Raw genomic sequence first — 21523 nt, 5'->3', positions numbered from 1 at the left:
CCTCAGAGTCATAATATTCAGCCAAAAAAGATATATAGAAAAGAAGCACATGTTTTAGAATTCTATTTCTATAAAGTACTACTCCAATCAGAAAAAGTAATTTATGGTGATAAAAATCAGGATAGTGGCACACAATCAGGCAACTGCTCCCGGAGTAGGAGCCCAGAAAGCAGCAGGGCTGCGGTGAGACCCCCCCTCCCCGCCCACCTCCCCTGAGAGGATTGGTGCAGGTGTGCACCACAGGAGTCTGCAGAGTTTGGTGCATGCAAAACTGCTTGACTGCTGTTCCCTGAGGTGCACTGAAGAGTGGGGGCCCTGATCTTTCAGGTCCAGGCTGGAGATCTGGGTGCTGCCATTTTTGTTTTTTGTTTTTTGTTTTTTCACCCTCTAAAGTGGTGAGAAAAGCCTTCAGGGAGCAAAAGCCACAAAGAGCAACCTGAATCAGTTTACACTGAGCCCGTCCCCTGAGAAGGGGCAGTGTGAGACTCTGCCCAGAGGCAGTGTAACAGGCCCCTCCCCCCAGAAGACCAGCTGGAACATCAGTCAAATCCCAAGTTTATGGATCACTCAGAAATGAAAAACTCCTGCACTAGGGGAAAATACTAGATGGAATTTGAGATTTTTTTTTCAAGAGTCTTTTAGTCTTTCAGTTTAAAATTTTCTTTTTCTTTTTCCTTTTCCTTTTTTTCCCTTTTCAACTAGTTTCTCATTTTATCAACTCAAGGTTTTTAAGTTTTTTTTAAATTTTCATTTTTACATTTACATTTTATAGATATACAATATGATGCCAAAATTATCACCAAGATACTAGCCAATAGAATCCAGCAGTACATTAAAAAGATAATTCACCATGACCAGTGGGATTTATTCCTGGGTGCAAGGGTGTTTCAACATTCACAAATCTATCAATATGATACATCACATTAATAAAAGAAAGGACAAGAACCACATGATCCTCTCAATTGATGCAGAAAAAGCATTTGACAAAATACAGCATCCTTTCTTGATTAAAAATCTTCAAAGTGTAGGGACAGAGGGAACATACCTCAATATAATAAAAGCCATATATGAAAAGCCCACAGTGAATACAATTCTCAATGGAGAAAAAAAGAGAGCTTTTCCCTTAAGATCAGGAACATGACAGGGATGCCTACTCTCCTCACTGTTGTTCAACATAGTACTAGAAGTCCTAGCCTCAGCAATCAGACAACAAAAAGAAATAAAAGGCATTCAAATTGGCAAAGAAGAAGTCAAACTCTCACACTTCACAGATGACAAGATACTTTATGTGGAAAACCCAAAAGACTCCACCCCAAAATTGCTAGAACTCATATAGGAATTCAGCAATGTGGTAGGATATAAAATCAATGCACAGAAATCACTTGTATTTCTATACACTAACAATGAGAAGAAGGAGAAATTAAGGAATAGATCCCATTTACAATTGCACCAAAAACCATAAAATACCTACGAATAACCTAACCAAAGAGGTAAAGGATCTGTACTCTAAAAACTACAGAACACTTATGAAAGAAATTGAGGAAGACACAACAAAATGGAAAAACATTCCATGCTCATGGATTGGAAGAATAAATATTGTTAAAATGTCTATACTCCCCAGAGCAATCTACACATTCATGCAATCCCCATCAAAATACCATGGACATTTTTCACAGAGCTAGAACAGACAATCCTAAAATTTGTATGGAACCAGAAAAGACCCCGAATAGCCAGAAGAATGTTAAAAAGAAATCCAAAGCTGGTGGCATCACACCGCTGGATTTCAAGCTCTATAACAAAGCTGTAATCATCAAGACAGTATAGTACTGGCACAAAAACAGACACATAGGTCAATGGAACTTAATAGAGAACCCAGATATGAACCCTCAACTCTATGGTCAACTAATCTTTGACAAAGCAGGAAAGAATATCCAATAGAAAAAGGACAGTCTCTTCAACAAATGGTGCTGGGAAAATTGGACAGCCATGCAAGAGAATGAAACTGGACCATTTTCTTACACAATATACAAAGATAAACTCAAAATGGATGAAAGACCTAAATGTGAGACAGGAATCCATCAAAATCCTAGAGAAGAACACAGGTAGCAACCTCTTTGATCTTGGTCGCAACAACTTCTTGCTAGACATGTTTCCAAAGGCAAGGGAAACAAAAGCAAAAATGAATTATTGGGACTTCATCAAGATAAAAAGCCTCTGCACAGCAAAGAAAATAGTCAACAAAACTAAAGGACAACTTATGGAATGGGAGAAGATATTTGCAAATGACATATCAGAAAAAAGGGCTAATATCTAAGATCTATAAAGAACTTGTCAAACTCAGCACTCAAAAACAAATAATCCAGTCAAGAAATGGGCAGAAGACATGAACAGACATTTCTCCAAAAAAGACATCCAAATGGCCAACAGACACATGAAAAAGTATTCAACATCGCTCAGCATCAGGGAAATCCAAATTAAAACCTCAATAAAATACCACCTCACACCAGTCAGAATGACTAAAATTAACAAGTCAGGAAATGACAGATGTTGGCAAGGATGCAGAGAAGGGGAACCCTCCTACACTGTTGGTGGGAATGCAAGCTGGTGCAGCCACTCTGGAAAACAGTATGGAGCTTCCTCAAAAAGTTGAAAATAGAGCTACCATATGACCCAGCAATTGCATTACTGGGTATTTACCCCAAGGATACAAATGTAGTGATCTGAAGGGGTACGTGTACCCCACTGTTTATAGCAGCAATGTCCACAATAGCCAAACTATGGAAGGAGCCAAGATGTCCATCAACAGATGAATGGATAAAGAAGATGTGGTATATATATATAATAGAATATTATGCAGCCATCAAAAAAAACAAAATCTTGCCATTTGCAATGACGTGGGTGGAACTAGAGGGTATTATGAGGAGCGAAATAAGTCAATCAGAGAAAGACGTGTATCATATGATCTCACTGATATGATGAATTCTTAATCTCAGGAAACAAACTGAGGGTTGCTGGAGTGGTGGGGGGTGGGAGGGATGGGGTGGCTGGGTGATAGACATTGGGGAGGGTATGTGCTATGGTGAGCGCTGTGAATTGTGTACAACGGATGAATCACAGACCTGTACAACTGAAACAAATAATACATTACATGTTAAAAAAAAAAAAAAAAGAAGATAGTAGGAAGGGACAAATGAAGGAAGGGAATCGGAGGGGGAGACGAACCATGAGAGACTATGGACTCTGAGAAACAAACTGAGTGTTCTAGAGGGGAGGGGGGTGGGGGGATGGGCTAGCCCGGTGATGGGTATTAAAGAGGGCATGTATTGAATGGAGCACTGGCTGTTATACACAAACAATAATCATGGTACATTACATCAAAAACTAATGATGTAATGTATGGTGATTAACATAACATAATAAAATAAAATAAAATAAATAGTCCAGATATGAAAACAACCCAAGTGTCCATTTATTGATGAATGCATAAAGAAGATGTGAGATATAAATACATACATACACTGAAATATTACTCAGCCATTAAAAAAGAATGAAATCTTGCCATTTGCAACAACATGGATGTATCTAGAGGGTACAGGTTGAGTGAAATAAGTCAGTCAGAGAAAGGCAAATACCATATCATTTCACTCATATGTGGAATTTATGAAAAAAACAAGTGAATAAAGAAAAAAAGAGACAAACAAAAAAACAGACTCAAATACAGAGAAAAAAACTGGTGGTTGCCAGAGGGAGGTGGGTGGAGTGATGGGTGAAATAGACAAAGGAAATTAATAGTACATTTATTCTGATGAGCACTGAGAAATGTACATAATTGTTGAATCATTATATTATATACCTGAAACTAAAATAACACTATAAAACAAAACATTAAACAGAATATTTTATATCTTCTGCCTTGATTAATGCCTTTTCCTCCAAATTACAATTCAAGTCTGGTCATTTTGCATATATTTTAACAGTAAATTTCAAAATCACACATTCATAGTTCATCAGTACTCTTGGCTCATCTCTAGGGTGGTGATTTTAATTCTAGATAAACCCTGTTTTCACTTCGGGGAAAGATTTTTCAGAGTCAAAAATAAAGCCAACACAATTTCTAGTCTCTTCCAGTTTTCCCAGGAAGGCAGCTGCTATCTATCCAACTAGTTAGTCAAGCCAGAAAATTACAAGTCATCTGTCACACCTTCTCCTTGAACCTCACACCTTTTCTGTCATTATTAGTGGAACTTGTTCACTCTTAAACAGCTTTTCAGTCCATAAACTCACCCACCTGTATGCTATCACTACCCTATCCTAGCCACTCTCAGTTCTTCTCAGTATGAGTGCAATGGCCTTCTACTGGTCTGTCCATATATCTTTTATTCCAAGCAGTCTCTGAAGAAAAATCCTTTCATAATATAAAACTGATTACATCAGCCCATTTCTCCTAGAGACAAAAACCGAAATGTTTATTAAGCCTCACATGGAAACCCACACACACATAGAAAGACTCACATGGCCCTCTATGATCTGACATCTCTCTATCCCTTGTCTCCTTTCACTTCAAGCTCTCACTGTGCCACACCCCTTCCTTCCCTTCCTAAAACAGGCCAAGCTCCCTCCCTGAATCATCCTTCAGATACCAACAAAAGCTTTGTTGACCATCCTGAGTGGATCAAACTCCCCTACTTTTACAATTATAGCAATTGCAACATTAATAATTTAACATTTCTATGTCTCATTATTCAATCAATGTTTGCCATCTCCCTGAACAAAAGCTCAATGTAGACAGAACCCTAGTTTGTTTTTTTCTTCATGACTATCACAGGCACCTAGCGTAAGATATGACACATAGTTCTAGCTCCATTAATAATTTGCTGAAAGAATTAATGAATGAAAAAATGATCTGGCAACCTTAAAAAAATAATTTTAGTTTCTATTGAATCTTCTTAAAATTTCTAAAAGCTTAGTATCTTACTAGGCATGTTCTTAAAAATCATTTCCCTACTTTATTTCACTTTCAATATTTCTTACACCTCTTGGCCATCTGTTTCTTTTCTGTCTTTCCTCTATTTCCTCCCAAGAGAAATCCTGTGCTCTAGCCAAAGCAAATCTTACCACCCTCTCTTCTCCAGCTTTTCCTTTTACTCATTATTAAAATAAGCATGGGGCTCCTTGGTTAGGAGATATTCCTTATAGAAATAAGTAAGGAAAGGGAAATAATAATGGCTAACATCTATTGAGGGCTTTGCAATGTGTGAGGCACTGGTTTCAGCACTTTACATAGATTGGCTTATTTAAACTTCAAAAAAACCCAGTAGATAAGGGCTAAAACAATTCTTATTTTAATGAGGAAAAATGTGAAGCACAAAGGAGTTAGTAATTTGTCAAGATCAGAAGGATGAGAATGGTTGAGCCCCTGTCTGAATCTAGAAAGTCTGAGTCTACTGTCTATGACCTTCATCATTAACCAGTATGCTGTGGTCTCCCCTAAAGCCACAAAATAATTCTCAGTGGTGGGTGGTGAGCCTGGAAAAGGCAGTGAAAACGCATGCACTTCCTTTTTTTTTTTTGGCTTGTCACACACTCCCTCATGCACGCAGTTTCACATACTCTAGAAAATAGCCAATAGAAATCAGTAGAATAAATTAATGAATGAAGGAATTGATTAACGAATCACTCCATCAGGTGGTAAATGATTTAAGGTGTTGAAGAAACAGTGATTCCTTAAGCAGCATGTGTTGAAGAGAATAGTATTTAGGATAGACTGTATGGGACAGCTTTGAAAAAAACACTGGTAACTAGATATATAATAATTTACGTGTGAAGTGTTGGGGCTTGGACTAGAGTATAATCATGAAGCTGGTCAGATAGATACCTTTCATAAAATTTTTAAATGTGATGTTCTTTTTCAATTCCTTCTCTGACTGCCATTTACATAACTGTAGAAGGACAGATAAGCAGATAATAGAAAAGGGGAGGCAATTTACATCTACAAATTGTTTAACTACCTCATAAAACAGATTAAAATAATTACATAATTACTCTCCAAAAAAGGCCAGCTTCTGCCTTAACAGAACTTATTTCCCATTTAATATCCCATAGAAATTACATTGACCTCTTTCATTGTAGTTTTAGTGATAAGGAAGGAAGTTAAACTGTTTCGAAAAAGGCTTTTCTCTTTTTCATCTCTATTATTTTCTCTTTTCTAGACCACATTGAATTTAGACTCAAGTTTCTAAATGCTACTGTAGTAGACAGAATGACATCCTCCTCCGTTGCCAAAGATGTCCATGTCCCAATCCTCAACACCTGTCAGTATGTTGTTACCTTACCTGGCAGAAGGGACTTTGTTGGTGTGATTAAATTAAAGATCTTGTGTTGGGGAGACTACCCCTCCATCTGAGTGGATCCAATGTAATCACAGGGTCCTTATAAGAAGGAGACAAGATGTCAGAATCAGTTTCAAAGATAGAAGAAAGAGCCATGAACCCAAGAATGCAGGAGGAATCCAGATGCTGGAAAAGATGAGGAAACAGATTTTTCTCTAGAGTCTCCAAAAAGAATGCAGTCGCCGGACACCTTGATTTTAGGACTTCTGACCTCCATACCAGAAGATAATGAGTTTGTATTGTTTTAAGCCACTGTGTTTGTGATGTTTGCTACAACAGCAATAGGAATTTAATACCCCTATGGTATGACCATAACTTTGTTTTTTTTTTTATTGTTGTTGTTTTGTTTTGTTTTAAGGTTGGCAAAGGAGAAAAGAACTAGTATTGATTCACCTAAAAGAGTCAATTATTTTGCTATTGCTGAGGACAGAGAATTAAAGCAATTCTTGGAATATTCTAAAGAAATCCAGTTTTGTTTTGTTTCATTTTCCCAGATGGTTTAAGTGGCTTCAATGTATCTTAGTTTTTCAAAACTGAATTACCCCTGGAGGAGTAAGAGATTGATAGTGGGAGAAGCGAAGAGGCAATGTAAATGTAAATACCTGTAGACATTGATTTAGATATGTGCTTAATTCATGAAGTACCAAATATTTTATGCCATTGTTTTGATTATTGGAGGAAAAAAACCAATAGCTCCTGAGAGTTAATGATATAAATCCAAGCATGTAACACTTTGATATACAAACTTCACTACCTAAAAGGCATTCTGGAATTACACTGTTCAAACCAAACTTTTCTAGCAAATTAGAAGCAATGTTTACAATTTCCCCTGTGTTAATTACTCCCTTTTATCCACACCCTAAACTACAATTCATATTTCAAATTATATACTTTCAATAGAATACAATCTTCTATTAATTTACCCATAACCTAAAATTTAATCTGTTTTGTATCTAATTAATAGATGCTTATCTTTTTTCATTTGTTGTACATCTAATCTGATGTGGAGAACAAAGGCAAAAGAAAAAAAAATTAAATTTCCTTACAACCTACAGCCCATTGACAAGTCCTTGAGACAGGGAGAGTGATCTTCCTCTAGGAACTCAACTACCCTGATGTTAATACTTTGCTAAGGGCTGGGTGGCTAAGTAGCTCAGTCTGTCCTCTGCCTTCAACTCAGGTCATTACCTCAGGGGCCTGGGGGCAGCCCCTAGTTGGGCTCCCTGCTCAAGCGGGAGTCTGTTTCTCCCTCTCCCACTGCCTCTTCCCCGCTCCCTTTGTGCTCTGTCTCTCTCAAATAAATCAATAAAATCTTTAAAAAAAATACTTTGCCAAGGGCAAAAGTTAACCTTCGCTTAACATTAGCCTGACCTCCAGGATCCTGTGAGTCTCCTTTAACATATAAAAATTCCTTTGGAAGCTTCCTTTATCTCTGCCCCACAAGTTGTATGTTGGCAATCATATGGACCACTGATACACATCTGAAGGATCTCATGACTGAGATTTTACTAGACAGCAGTATATGACTTTTTCCCAACAACAGCTAGCCCCTCACGGTCCTGGAAACCTTGCTTCCAAATACCTTAGAGACTTACGCTATCCCTAACCCCCTCCCAACTTGAAGTATATAATCAGCCACTCCTCATGACCCCAGTACAGCTCCTTCTGCCCACGGGTCCTGTCCACATGCCTTCATAAAACCATCCTTTTGGCACTGAAAACACCTCAAGAATTCTTTCTTGACCGTTTGCTCTGAACTTCAACATTTTCACATCATCATCCATCTATCTACTGGTCGGAACTTTTCCAAGGCTGATTAAATATATATTTAAATAATAGTGGAAAGGATTCATGTCATGGTATAATTTTATTTTATTTTATTTATTTTTTGGTACATTTCATATTCAAATACAACATGCTTTTTTTCCTTAAAAAAAAAACCCCTTTATTCTTTATATATTATTACTGAACCTATGTAGGTAAACCAGAAATAACTCCAAACTATCTTCTGACTGTGTTTGTTGAATGCTGTGTGATTCGCAAGTTTGAATCCTCAAATTTAAGAAAACAAACTTTTTAGGTGCCAGACATTTCTCTCACCTCTGTTACAATTACCCAGGGAGAATTCTCACATTCCAAAGTTTTGTTTTCCTTGTAGCTGCAGAGTGCGAACTGACAGGCTGTGACCTCACTAGATGAGGCCAAGAGAATCTGTATTTCTGCCTGATTGCATGAAAGCAAAGTTCTGATGACTGTCCCAAACCATGGGCTTAGGCAAGACTTTTAGATTCTAGAATCTAAAAGGAGCTATTTAAAATGCTGTAAACAAATGAGGTTTTTCCTCAGGAACTTATTGGCCTGACACCACATTTTTTCAAAGAACCGTATCTTTGTGCCTGAATTACATTCTTCTTACAATGGATGAACATTTGAACTCCATGAAAATAATTCTTCCTTTAATGTCCTGTTCTTGCCCTAATCATCACATTGTAGTTGAATTTCATCATATCAAAGAGTTCATTTAAGTGGTGACTACTGTTGACCCTTGTAATTCATTCCAGTCTTCTGCAATTTCACCTTGTCTCATTAGGTTCAGTTCCAGCCTGTTTCATGATCATATTATAATTTGTTAGTCTTCCATTAACTTCATTATAGGCAATTGTTTAAGAAATTCTCTTAAAGATTTGTTAAATGGAGGGGAATTCAACAGATTTTAGAGTTACTCTGCCTTTGGGTATACTCAAGGCAGATAATAACATTCCAGAAACAATGTGGACTCTCAAGTAGCCTCAGGCATGTATTATAATTTTTATGGTTCCTATAGTCAGGAGGTTTGAGTGAGCCTAATTATTAACTCTTCCCATCTTTGGGAACTTAACCAATTAAAGTCAGACAAGAACCCAGTAAGTATTAAAACAGGTTCAGAAATTTTACTAGCAAAACTGGATTAAAGAACATATAGCAGGGTATTTCTACCTTTATTTTCAGCCTCAAGTCTCTGATCTGTCCATCACATTGCAGGCAGACAAGCTGGGCCTAAAAGAAGCCTTGCTTCTTCAGTTTATTCCATGGAATTTATAGGAGCAAGCATTTGCTGTGCTTGGACACAACTCACTCCAAAAGGACAAGAGAGAGTGGGTCCATGCTGCCTCAGTTATAATGCTTTGGTCCTAATCTGATGATTACGTGATTCAGGGGATGGTGAACTCTTTTTTTTTTATTGTTATGTTAATCACCATATATTACATCATTAGTTTTTGGTGCAGTGTTCCATGGTTCATTGTTTCTTCATAACACCCAGTGCTCCATGCAGAACGTGCCCTCCTCAATACCCATCACCAGGATAACCCATCCCCCTCCCCCCTCCCCTCTAGAACCCTCAGTTTGTTTTTCAGAGTCCATCATCTCTCATGGTTCGTCTCCCCCTCTGACATACTCCCCTTTTCTTCCTCTCCTGTTATCTTCTTCTTTTTCTTTTTTCTTAAAATATGTTGCGTTATTTGTTTCAGAAGTACAGATCTGTGATTCAACAGTCTTGCACAATTCACAGCGCTCACCGTAGCACATACCCTCCCCAATGTCTATCACCCAGCCACCCCATCTCTCCCACCCCCAACCACTCCAGTAACACTCAGTTTGTTTCCTGAGATTAAGAATTCCTCATATCAGTGAGGTCATGTGATACATGTCTTTCTCTGATTGACTTATTTCACTCAGCATAACACCCTCCAGTTCCATCCACGTCGTTGCAAATGGCAAGATCTCATTCCTTTTGATGGCTGCATAATATTCCATTGTGTATATATACCACATCTTCTTTATCCATTCATCTGTCGATGGGCATCTTGGCTCTTTCCACAGTTTGGCTATTGTGGACATTGCTGCTATAAACATTGGGGTACACGTACCCCTTCGGGTCCCTACATTTGTATCTTTGTGGTAAATACCCAGTAGTGCAATTGCTGGATCGAACGGTAGCTCTAATTTCAACTGTTTGAGGAACCTCCATACAGTTTTCCAGAGTGGTTGCACCAGCTTGCATTCCCACCAACAGTGTAGGAGGGTTCCCCTTTCTCCACATCCCCGCCAACATCTGTCGTTCCCTGACTTGTTAATTTTAGCCATTCTGACGGGTGTGAGGTGGTATCTCATTGAGGTTTTGATTTGGATTTCCCTGATGCCGAGCGATGTTGAGCACTTTTTCATGTGCCTGTTGGCCATTTGGATGTCTTCTTTGGAAAAATGTCTGTTCATGTCTTCTGCCCATTTCTTGATTGGATTATTTGTTCTTTGGGTGTTGAGTTTGATAAGTTCTTTATAGATTTTGGATACTAGCCCTTTATCTGATATGTCATTTGCAAATATTTTCTCCCATTCTGTCGGTTGTCTTTTGGTTTTGTGGACTGTTTCTTTTGCTATGCAAAAGATTTTTATCTTGATGAAATCCCAATAGTTCATTTACCCGGGCTTCCCGTGCCTTTGGCGATGTTTCTGGGAAGAAGTTGCTGCAGCTAAGGTCGAAAAGGTTGCTACCTGTGTTCTCCTTTAGGATTTGGATGGACTCCTGTCTCACGTTTAGGTCTTTCAACCATTTGGAGTCTATTTTTGTGTGTGGTGTAAGGAAATGGTCCAGTTTCATTCTTCTGCATGTGGCTGTCCAATTTTCCCAACACCATTTGTTGAAGAGACTGTCTTTTTGCCATTGGACATTCTTTCCTGCTTTGTCAAAAATAAATTGACCATAGAGTTGAGGGTCCATTTCTGGGCTCTCGATTCTGTTCCATTGATCTATGTGTCTGTTTTTGTGCCAGTACCATACTGTCTTGATGATGACAGCTTTGTAATAGAGCTGGAAGTCCGGAATTGTGATGCCGCCAGCTTTGCTTTTCTTTTTCAGTATTCCTCTGGCTATTCTGGGTCTCTTCTGGTTCCATACAAATTTTAGGATTATTTGTTCCATTTCTTTGAAAAAAGTGGATGGTATTTTGATGGGGATTGCATTGAATGTGTACATTGCTCTAGGTAGCATTGACATCTTCACAATGTTGATTCTCCCAATCCATGAGCATGGAACGTTTTTCCATTTCTTTGTGTCTTCTTCAATTTCTTTCATGAGTATTTTATAGTTTTCTGAGTACAGATCCTTTGCCTCTTTGGTTAGATTTATTCCTAGGTATCTAATGGTTTGGGGTGCAATTGTAAATGGGATAGACTCCTTGATTTGTCTCTCTTCTGTCTTGTTGTTGGTGTATAGGAATGCCACTGATTTCTGTGCATTGATTTTATATCCTGCTACTTTACTGAATTCCTGGATGAGTTCTAGCAGTTTTGGGGTGGAGTCTTTTGGGTTTTCCACATACAGTATCATATCATCTGCAAAGAGTGAGAGTTTGACTTCCTCTTTGCCGATTTGGATGCCTTTGATTTCTTTTTGTTGTCTGATTGCTGTGGCTAGGATTTCTAATACTATGTTGAATAGCAGTGGTGATAGTACATCCCTGCCGTGTTCCTGACCTTAGGGGGAAGGCTCTCAGTTTTTCCCCATTGAGAATGATATTCGCTGTAGGTTTTTCATAGATGGCTTTTATGATATTGAGGTATGTACCCTCTATCCCTATACTCTGAAGAGTTTTGATCAAGAAAGGATGTTGTACTTTGTCAAATGCTTTTTCTGCATCTATTGAGAGGATCATATGATTCTTGCTCTTTCTTTTGTTAATGTATTGTATCACGTTGATTGATTTGCGGATGTTGAACCAGCCTTGCAGCCCAGGAATAAATCCCACTTGGTCATGGTGAATAATCCTTTTAATGTACTGTTGGATCCTATTGGCTAGTATTTTGGTGAGAATTTTTGCATCCATGTTCATCAAGGATATTGGTCTGTAATTCTCTTTTTTGATGGGGTCTTTGTCTGGTTTGGGGATCAAGGTAATGCTGGCCTCATAAAATGAGTTTGGAAGTTTCCCTTCCATTTCTATTTTTTGGAACAGTTTCAGGAGAATAGGTATTAATTCTTCTTTAAATGTCTGATAGAATTCCCCTGGGAAGCCATCTGGCCCTGGGCTTTTGTTTCTTGGGAGATTTTTGATGACTGTTTCAATTTCCTTAGTGGTTATAGGTCTGTTCAGGTTTTCTATTTCTTCCTGGTTCAATTTTGGTAGTTGATACATCTCTAGGAATGCACCCATTTCTTCCAGGTTATCTAATTTGCTGGCATAGAGTTGCTCATAATATGTTCTTATAATTGTTTGTATTTCTTTGGTGTTGGTTGTGATCTCTCCTCTTTCATTCATGATTTTGTTGATTTGGGTCATTTCTCTTTTCTTTTTGATCAGTCTGGCCACGGGTTTATCAATCTTGTTAATTCTTTCAAAGAACCAGCTCCTAGTTTCTATAATCTGTTCTACTGTTCTTTTGGTTTCTAGTTCATTGATTTCTGCTCTGATCTTTATGATTTCTCTTCTCCTGCTGGGTTTAGGCTTTATTTGCTGTTCTTTCTCCAGCTCCTTTAGGTGTAGGGTTAGGTTGTGTATTTGAGACCTTTCTTGTTTCTTGGGGATGGTGAACTCTTAATCGGAATGTTCACTTCTTCTACCATTAGGGAGAACTTAATGCTGGAGCAAGGTGGTAAGGGAGGATGGGATGAAGTATTGCTTCCTGGGAAATGGAGTGGAAGTGCCTTCAGAGAAATATGGACACGTAGCAATAGCTTCCTGAGCCCTGAAAAACACCTTCATGTGCTGGGTATATGATACCGTGATTCCAAGTATTGCTGTGGAGCTCTTTAGAAGTTGAACTCAGCAGACGTTACTTTAGATCTCAAACTGCCACGTTTTAATTAGAACATTAGGCAGATATCTTAAGTGTCTAAACCTCAGTTTCTCCATCTGGAAAAGGGCAGTGATATCACTACCTACTTCATAGGGTTGATGTGTATGTTAGGTGAGAAATTACACTTAATAAAATAAAATAAAATACTATATAAAATGCCTAATCTGTAGAAAGGCCCCACCAAAGTGATAGTTATAATAGTAATTATAATAATTATTTTATTATTATCTTTACGATCATTCTCAAATGGATATGTTCTTTGTTTTGAAATGAATTTGTTTATATATATTCACATAGAGATCTGTGGTCCCTATTCACTCGAACCCAGGGTCAGTAAACACAGCCCATAGGCTAAATTCATCCCCAAATCTCTTTTTTTTCCTTATAAAAAAATTTGTATTAGAACACAGCCATACTTATATGAATAAATGTTTATGGCTGCTTTTGAGCAACTAAGGCAGAGTTGAGTAGCTGGGACAGATATCAGACACAATCCAGCTCACAAAACCTAAGGAATTTACTTTTGGGCCCTATCGAGAAAAAATTGGGCAATTACTCCTAACCTCTGTGCAGGAATATGTGAAACATTAAAATGGGCCCAATTTGGATGGTAAGAAACTCTTATGGCAATTCAAAATTAGATGGAGTATCGATACACTTTGAAAAAGTTATTAAAAATGTTAAATTTCAAAGCCTCTGATTTGGGTTCATGGAGCAGTCAGACTTTGAAAACTTTGCTGGGATGACTTTGAAATAATGCTGTGTTTGGCCCCTTCGACCAGACACAAATAGGCATGTTTTTGTTTTATATTATTGTTTCTTAATAAAACATTTTTAAGCGAATTGGTTCTTTACATCTTCACTAATTTTCTTTCCTCATTTGAGATTGTCATTCTTTTTCTAATAGTTTGAGATAAATACTAATTCCTTTATTTTTCACCTTTCTTCATGAATAATGGAGTATTGTGAGGTCAAACTTTTTTTTCAACCCTGCTCTTTCTAGATCCCCTAGGTTTTGCTATAAAGTATTCTCCTTTTCATTGTTTTTTAGTTCATAATTTTACTTTTCTGTTCCCTTTGATTCAAGAGTTGGGTGTGCCTCTTAATTCCTAAATAATTCTGAAACATTTAAAATTCTTTTTCTAGTTTTATTTTATTATGGGAATGTGATCTACAAACATGCTACTTTTGGGATTTAAGATACTCATTTTAGCCAAGTGCATGATTAATTTTTGTAAATGTTCTATAGGTATACAATAAAGATTGTTCTCTATTTGGTGAATTTAAGCTCCCCCTTCCCCTAATTATAGCCCTAGTTATATAATCAAATATATGTATTTTATTATTCATAGCCTCTAGGTCTTCATTTGTTTTTTGTCTTTTATCTCAATCCAGTTCTAAAATGGTTATTATTGAAATATACTTGCACTAAAAGGACATAAAAGCACAATATGTCCTCGTTGGTGCATATGTAAAATTATCCTTAGATGTGTTATGAACTTTGTTATTTCTAGGCGTTACGGCCAACCTGACTTTCATCACCATCTCATTGTTATTTTCAGCAAATCACGGTTTCTATCATCTCAAACCTTCCTATTTTTAAAGCTGATAGATGAAAGAGCACTTGCACTGATTGGCTCTGTAAGTATCAGGCAAATTCCTTAGATCTAAGAATGCTTCTCTTGCATGGCTTGTTTTTCAGTACAGCAACTAAGAAACACAAAGCAACATGCCTTTGACTGTAGCTGCTTGGAGTTAGTGCCCAGCCTTATGCTAGCTGCCTAATCTGAGACTTGTCTACTATGATGGCTTAGTTTTCATTTCCAAGATATGATCCTACCACAGGACACTAGATGGAGCTAAAATCTCACTTAATGTTTCTCATAAGGCACACTGATTCGATTTCTCCCAAATCAACTGTGATTTAGGTTGTTTTTTACTGTGCCATTTTCACGATCCTCATATACAGACCACAGTCAAGAGTGGCATTTGTGTTTGTTTGTTTTGCACAATAGTCTGTAATACTTCTTTAAAAAGTTGGCAAAGAGAAAGCAATGCAAGGCATTTCAGTGTATTGCCTGCATTAGTCTGCTCTATGTAAACCAAAAGATAAAAGAAAAAAAAAAAAGACTGTGTAACTATCGAGAAAACATTGTTAAAGGAAATGCAAAGAAAGGAAAATTTTCATAAGTCATGGAAAGCACCAGCCCAATAGCTTGCTTCTTCATGTTTCTCAGAAAATAGAATGTAAACCAGAACAACTCTTATGTTTCGATTGGCTGTAAAGCCAGGCAAAAGAAATCTGATACTTCAAAATCTATTGCACAAAATCAAACAAGGAAGAAACAAAACCTTTTAAAATTAAAGTATCAGATATATAGAAAGTCCCAGTGTTTTGACAAATACAAGAGTTTTGTTGGAGAATTCAGCTATTTTTCCTAAGCTGTTTCTTTATAGGGGACTAATCCAATTGTTTCTGAGGGAAGAAATTAGGAGCTACAACTCCTAGTTGTAAAAGATACTCTACTAGGCCCTAATATTGTAATATAGTAACTCATATCTTTTGAATTGAAGTTTTCTTAGGCATAGATACCCAGTTTAAAATGATTTTTAAAATGATTTTTTAAAAATGTAGCCTGACTAATGAAAATATTAGTAAGCAAAATTAGGAAGTAACTGCATGAATACATACTTCAGGTATAATTAAGGGTCAAAGATTTAAGGACAAGGCTCTCATTCACCTAGAATAGTCACTCCAGAAATATGGAGGCTGTATCCCTTAGGGTGGGATTAAAATCTCAGGCATATTACTCTCACTTACCTCTGTCTACAGCAATTGGTAGAGCTGAGTATTCATATTGGAAATCTTAGAATTATCACTGTATAATATTAAATTTTATAAATTTACCTGCAATCCACTTATTCCTCCCATTATTGCCCCTTCAAGGAAACTTGACACTCTCCTTCGGTGTTCTCAGGAGTATTTTCAACATAATTATTTCTCAAGAAAAGGAAATTTGCTTTGAGCATTAAGAGGCATACATGGTCCTGCCATATTTATTGAATGGCTTTTAAGTGTTTGATTTTAGACTGAAGATATCCACACTGGTTTGGGGGAAATTGTTATCTTCAGAAGTCTTTCTGTAAATCATTCTTCTTGAGAACCTAACCTTTTCAGGACTTACCCAGGTTTTCACTAAACTGTTTGAAAACTTCCACATAGGGAGCTAGAAAGGTCTTCTTATAATCTCTGATTCTATATCTGATATCAGATTCAGTTTTCATTCTCCTATTTTTCTTCTTAATTAGTGTTTTGAAATGTTACCCAATTTGTGGCAGATGGAGATTGTGTTTAGAACAGCAAATGGATCAAACTGATCTAATTTCTGTAAATCAATATGTACAGAAATGCAACCTATTTTAGTGTGAATATTAAGAGAGCTCTTCAGTAAAAGATGGATTCTTTGCTAACACTGATATCCAGCCATGGAAAACAGGGTCGGGATGTGATCTCCCACTCAAGCCTGGGTCCACATTTGTCAAAAATTTTTTATGTTATTCTGACATCTGCTCGCTACCGTCTTGAAATGCTCCCAAAGCTGAAGTGAACTGTGATGCTTTTGGAAGATTTGTTGAAGTTCCTCATGAATTGTCTCAAGGGCAAGGGGTAAAATCTTATCCTAGCTTTCTTTATTTTCAAGAATATATTGATCAACCAAGGCATATTTTTCGACGTATTTTAAAATTATGTTTATACCAAAGGTGAATTCTTTCATTTAGGTGAACTTTGCTTTTAACATCTTCACCACCCTTTACAAGACTAACAGTCAAGTATCCCAGAATGTACTGCGGAGGACAATTTCCTGATTTATCATAGACCCAACAAGGAACACCCCTCCTTCCAGAACACACCTAGAGATGATGCTTAAATCCAAAGCCCTCCTTCAATGCTCAGTCGATGATGCATAATGGCCATCATCCTGAGGGTCCGGGTCTCAGAACATATGTCTACCGAACCAGAACATCTAACACACTGTCATAGCCTGTGATATCAATGTCAAACCTGAGTTCTTTATCCTGAGCCAGGGAAGCCCCGGGCTTCACTGTATTATGCTGATTGGGTCTGTGGGAACATACCGCGCACTTCGCGCATCTCCTTTTCCAGATCACTTTGGGTGTTGAAGGACTGGTAGCAAATGTAAATGTCATCTTCTAGAATGAATGAAAACTCACCGTGTGAAAGCCATTTTTTTTTTTTTTTTTTAATCACTCCGCCATCGTTTAGCCGGCACAGGTAGTAAAGCTGAAGCAGCTGGGGCAGCTCAGGGGGTCAAACGTCTCCGCCTGCGTAGAGCGCGGGACTCAACGCCGCACGATCACCACCACGGGAATTGGCGGGAACAGCACAGCCTTGAGCCTGCGCCACAGCGCGGTGCGGGCTGACGCTCTCTGCAGGAGCCGCTGGAAATTGTAACTCCCACTTGGGGGCTGGTTTGGGCACCCCAGGGGCTCCCGCCGTCTGGGCCCATCATCTCTGGGTTCACTGCTCAGCTGGACGCGAGGAGGCTGCGCGCATTTCAGAAAGAGGAACTTCTGTGGAAAGGTGAGCTTTTGAGCCGACTGAGAATGAACACGCAGAGGAAGAGATACAAAGTACCAGGGCAAGAGAACAGGAGGAGAGGTTCTATGCTCTCTCCAGGAGCACGGCTCTGCCCCCGGCTCCACGTGTTCACCAACCTGGAAGCTCCCAGAGCGATTTTTAATTCATTGCACATTGAGCGCTGCAAAAACCTGTGTGTCCCTGACGAAAAGAATGAGGTTGGAAACACAGGGGCAAGTATCAAGCCTATTTGCCTGCCCTGCTTAGGTGTAACTGCTGCCAGGAGTCTGAGCTCCGTAGAGTATGAATTAACCTTAGATGGAGTTCAAAACTTGCTTATTAGTCTGCAAATCTTAAGGGCCAAAATGGTTCAGAAATTTGCCAAAATAAGACGTGATTTCTCTCCGAGTAAAACTGCATTTGATTCTTTCAGAACTAGTAATCTAAATTTCAAAATAGTGAGAAAAAGAAACTGGTCAATTGGTATTTGACCCTCCTGTTCATTGCCTATTTGGCACAATGCAAAAAGTTAGTATTACATTTTTTTTTTTTTTTTTGGAGAGGATCTGGTTTAAGAATATTTTTCCCTATCCTCAGATCGTAAGTATATTCTCCTATATCTTCTTTAAGAAATTAAGGTTTATTTTTTCTTTATTAGACTGGAATGCATTTTTTTTTAAGTCTAGTGAAGAAAAGAACTTGCTGTGGGAGAAAGCCATGGAAGGTCTCAGGGACCCCAGGAAGATAAAATGTATTAAAATATTTACCACGCCTTTCAGGAAGACAGAGATATTGTTGAATTGAAAGAGAAAGAAAGAAAGAAAGAAAGAAAGAAAAGAAAGAAAGAAAGAAAAGAAAGAAAGAAAGAAAGAGAAAGAAAGAAAGAAAGAAAGAAAGAAAGAAAGAAAGAAAGAAAGAAAGAAAGAAAGAAGAGGAGGGAAGAAGGAAGAAAGAAAGGAAAGAGGAAAGAAAAAAAGAAAAACAGTAAGGGGTAGAGTAGTTACAGGGCCAAAAAAAAAAAAAATTGAAGAACAAATGAATTCAAAACCATCAAAAGAAATTGGATCTGTCAAGAGCAGGGCAGGAAAGAAAAATGAAAAAAACAAAAGTTATTATAAATAAAGAAATACAAAGAAACTTGGAAAAAATATTTGTTATTAATCAGCTCTGGCTGTGAAAATAGAATACCGTAGACTGGGTGCCTTAACAGATATTTATTTCTCACATTTCTGGAGGTTGGTAAGTCCAAGATCAAGATTCAGTTTTCTGGTAAGGGCTCTCTTCCTGGCTTCCAGAAGGCTTTTCACGGTATTCTTACATGGTGGAGAGAGGAAGCATGCTCTCTGGTGCCTCTTATAAGCGCACTAATCACAACATGGGGGTCACACCTTCATGATTTCTTTGAAATCTGTTTATCTCCCCAAGGCTCCATCTCCAGTTGCCATCACATTGGGCATTAGGGCTTCAACATATGAATTCTGGAGGGACATAATTCAGTCCATACCATTCCACTCCTGGCTATACAACATTAATGCCATTCTCATTTACAAAATGCACGCATGCCATTCCAGCAGCCCCTAAAGTCTTTCCAGCGTCAATTCTAAAGTCAAAGTCCAAAGTCTCATATAAATATCAAAATCAGACATGAGTGAGACTCAAGGTATGATTCATCAGAAGCAAAATTCCTTTCCAGCTGTGAACTTGTATGAAATATTTAAGGGCAAAAATCAAGCACATTAGCAATGTGATGAAGGGAATAAGAATAGTGATCACAAAAGAAAGGCAAAAATAAGAAGAGGACAGGTGGTGATGTATGATGGCAATGTGCTTTTTAATTTAAAAGTGTAATGAACAATTCTTTCAAACTGAGCTCCGATAGAAAGCAATAAAGTGGAAAGAAAGGAAGAAAAAAAAACCCTTAATATTTGATGTTAACTACTGGGAATTCTGAATGTTTTATTTAATAATTTGAAAAATGAACATATTGAACATCTTACTTTATTGGGCCTCCTAAAGAGAAGGGAACCCCCCTCCCAGATATTTCTAAATGTGAAAATCTTCCATTACTCATTCATGTACTATGTATCGTTAATACTATTTATTACTGTACTACTACCATTATGTCACTACAATGCATTGGTATAGTGATTCTTGTTTATCTTGCTTGTTCTTCCAAGTGTGCTTCCCGACTGAAGATTCGTGTCTTCCAATTGTATGAGAATATTCTCAGCCTTACCTCTTTGGGCATTGTTTCTCCAACACTTCCTCAGTGTCTTTCTCATGCATTCCTATTAGAGATACATTAGATCCTCTCACTAAATCAGTCATTTGACATCTAAGTCTGAACTTCTTTTTTGTGTTTTCACTCTTTATTTTACTAGCTCATCTATGTTTGCTGTGCATTTTTTTAAGATAAAAAAGAAAATAATACTTTCTTTGACTGTGTTCCTTTTCAACCTAAAAAAAATCCGTTAATTTTTTAATTTCAATAATTCCATTTTTAATACCTGATATTTAGAACGATATTGTCCTGCTCTTTGTTTCATGGTTACCTTTTTCCTATGCTTTTGAGACTCTGCAACATACTTATTTTAAGGTCATCTCAGATACACTATTTTGTATTGTATCTGAAGTGACAATCTTGCGAATTTTGATTTTTTTCATCTATTGCTCTTATCATTCTTTTCCTCCCTGGTTTTGGAATTTTGGTTTGTAGGCCCAGCTATGATGGCATTTGTCTCCCCTTCCTTCCCTCTCTGTGCTCCTGTTGTCTGGTTTTGGGTGTCTCGATTTGGTCTTTATAATCCTGTGTATATAACCAGATATTATATTGTCAGCTCAGCACTTACATCTTCTGGGGTTAGTGGGGAACATGGCCTAGCAAGTGGCTTGCTACCTGACCTTAATGGGAAGATTTTTCTGTTTGTTTTTTTCCCTCATATTCTTAGGTATGCCTCTTTATGTAAGTCATTTGCTTGGGAAAAGTTATAGCTTTTCTTTGCTCCGCATTCATAGGCCTGGATCCAAACTGAACCCAGATTCAGTGTCTACCTCACTGAGGCATTTTTAATCTCTGCTTTCCCCATCTGCTGTGCCTGTTGCTGGACACAAAGCCCAAACTCCTGAAGTTTCAACCCTGCTTTCTGTTTTTCACATCTGATATTTCATCACTGGTTCCATAGACATTTCTCTTATTTTTAAGGACTGCTTTACTTTAAAAAATTTTCCTTTTCCAGACTTTCTCTATAATTGATATTTTTGCTGAATGTATGGAACTGTCCCAGTGAACTGTGTCTGGTGTCTCGGTCTTCTTTTTCATTAAAACAAAACAAAACAAAACAACATAAAGCTTAAAGTAAGACTGAAGAGATTCTTTTCATCATTTGAAAGAAATTCTTTCCTCAAAGTCTTAAAATGTATAACTATATTTTAGTCTCCATTCTAAAATCTTTCATGAGAGTGATGTCTCAAAAATTATTGTCCTAGGGCGCCTGGGTGGCTCAGTCGTTAAGCGTCTGCCTTCGGCTCAGGTCATGGTCCCAGGGTCCTGGGATCGAGCCCTGCATCGGGCTCCCTGCTCGGCGGGAAGCCTGCTTCTCCCTCTCCTCCCCGCTTGTGTGCTCTCTCTCTCTGGCTATTTCTGTCTCAAATAAATAAATAAAATCCCCCCCAAAAATAATAAAGGTGACCTGATACGTAT

General features: G+C 37.8%; 1 pseudogene; it reads right to left on the bottom strand.

The window, feature by feature from the left end:
* Positions 1–16352: 16352 nt before the first annotated feature.
* Positions 16353–20071, bottom strand: LOC112809208 (DNA primase small subunit pseudogene; annotated as a pseudogene).
* Between the last annotated feature and the right edge of the window lie 1452 nt (positions 20072–21523).

Source organism: Callorhinus ursinus, unplaced genomic scaffold (assembly GCF_003265705.2).
Source record: "Callorhinus ursinus isolate GAN/ISIS: 27379988/994484 unplaced genomic scaffold, GSC_fseal_2.0 scaffold2, whole genome shotgun sequence".
NCBI lineage: Eukaryota > Metazoa > Chordata > Mammalia > Carnivora > Otariidae > Callorhinus > Callorhinus ursinus.
The sequence above is the reverse complement of the archived record's forward strand: the minus strand, read 5'-3'. Positions and strand labels throughout refer to the sequence as shown.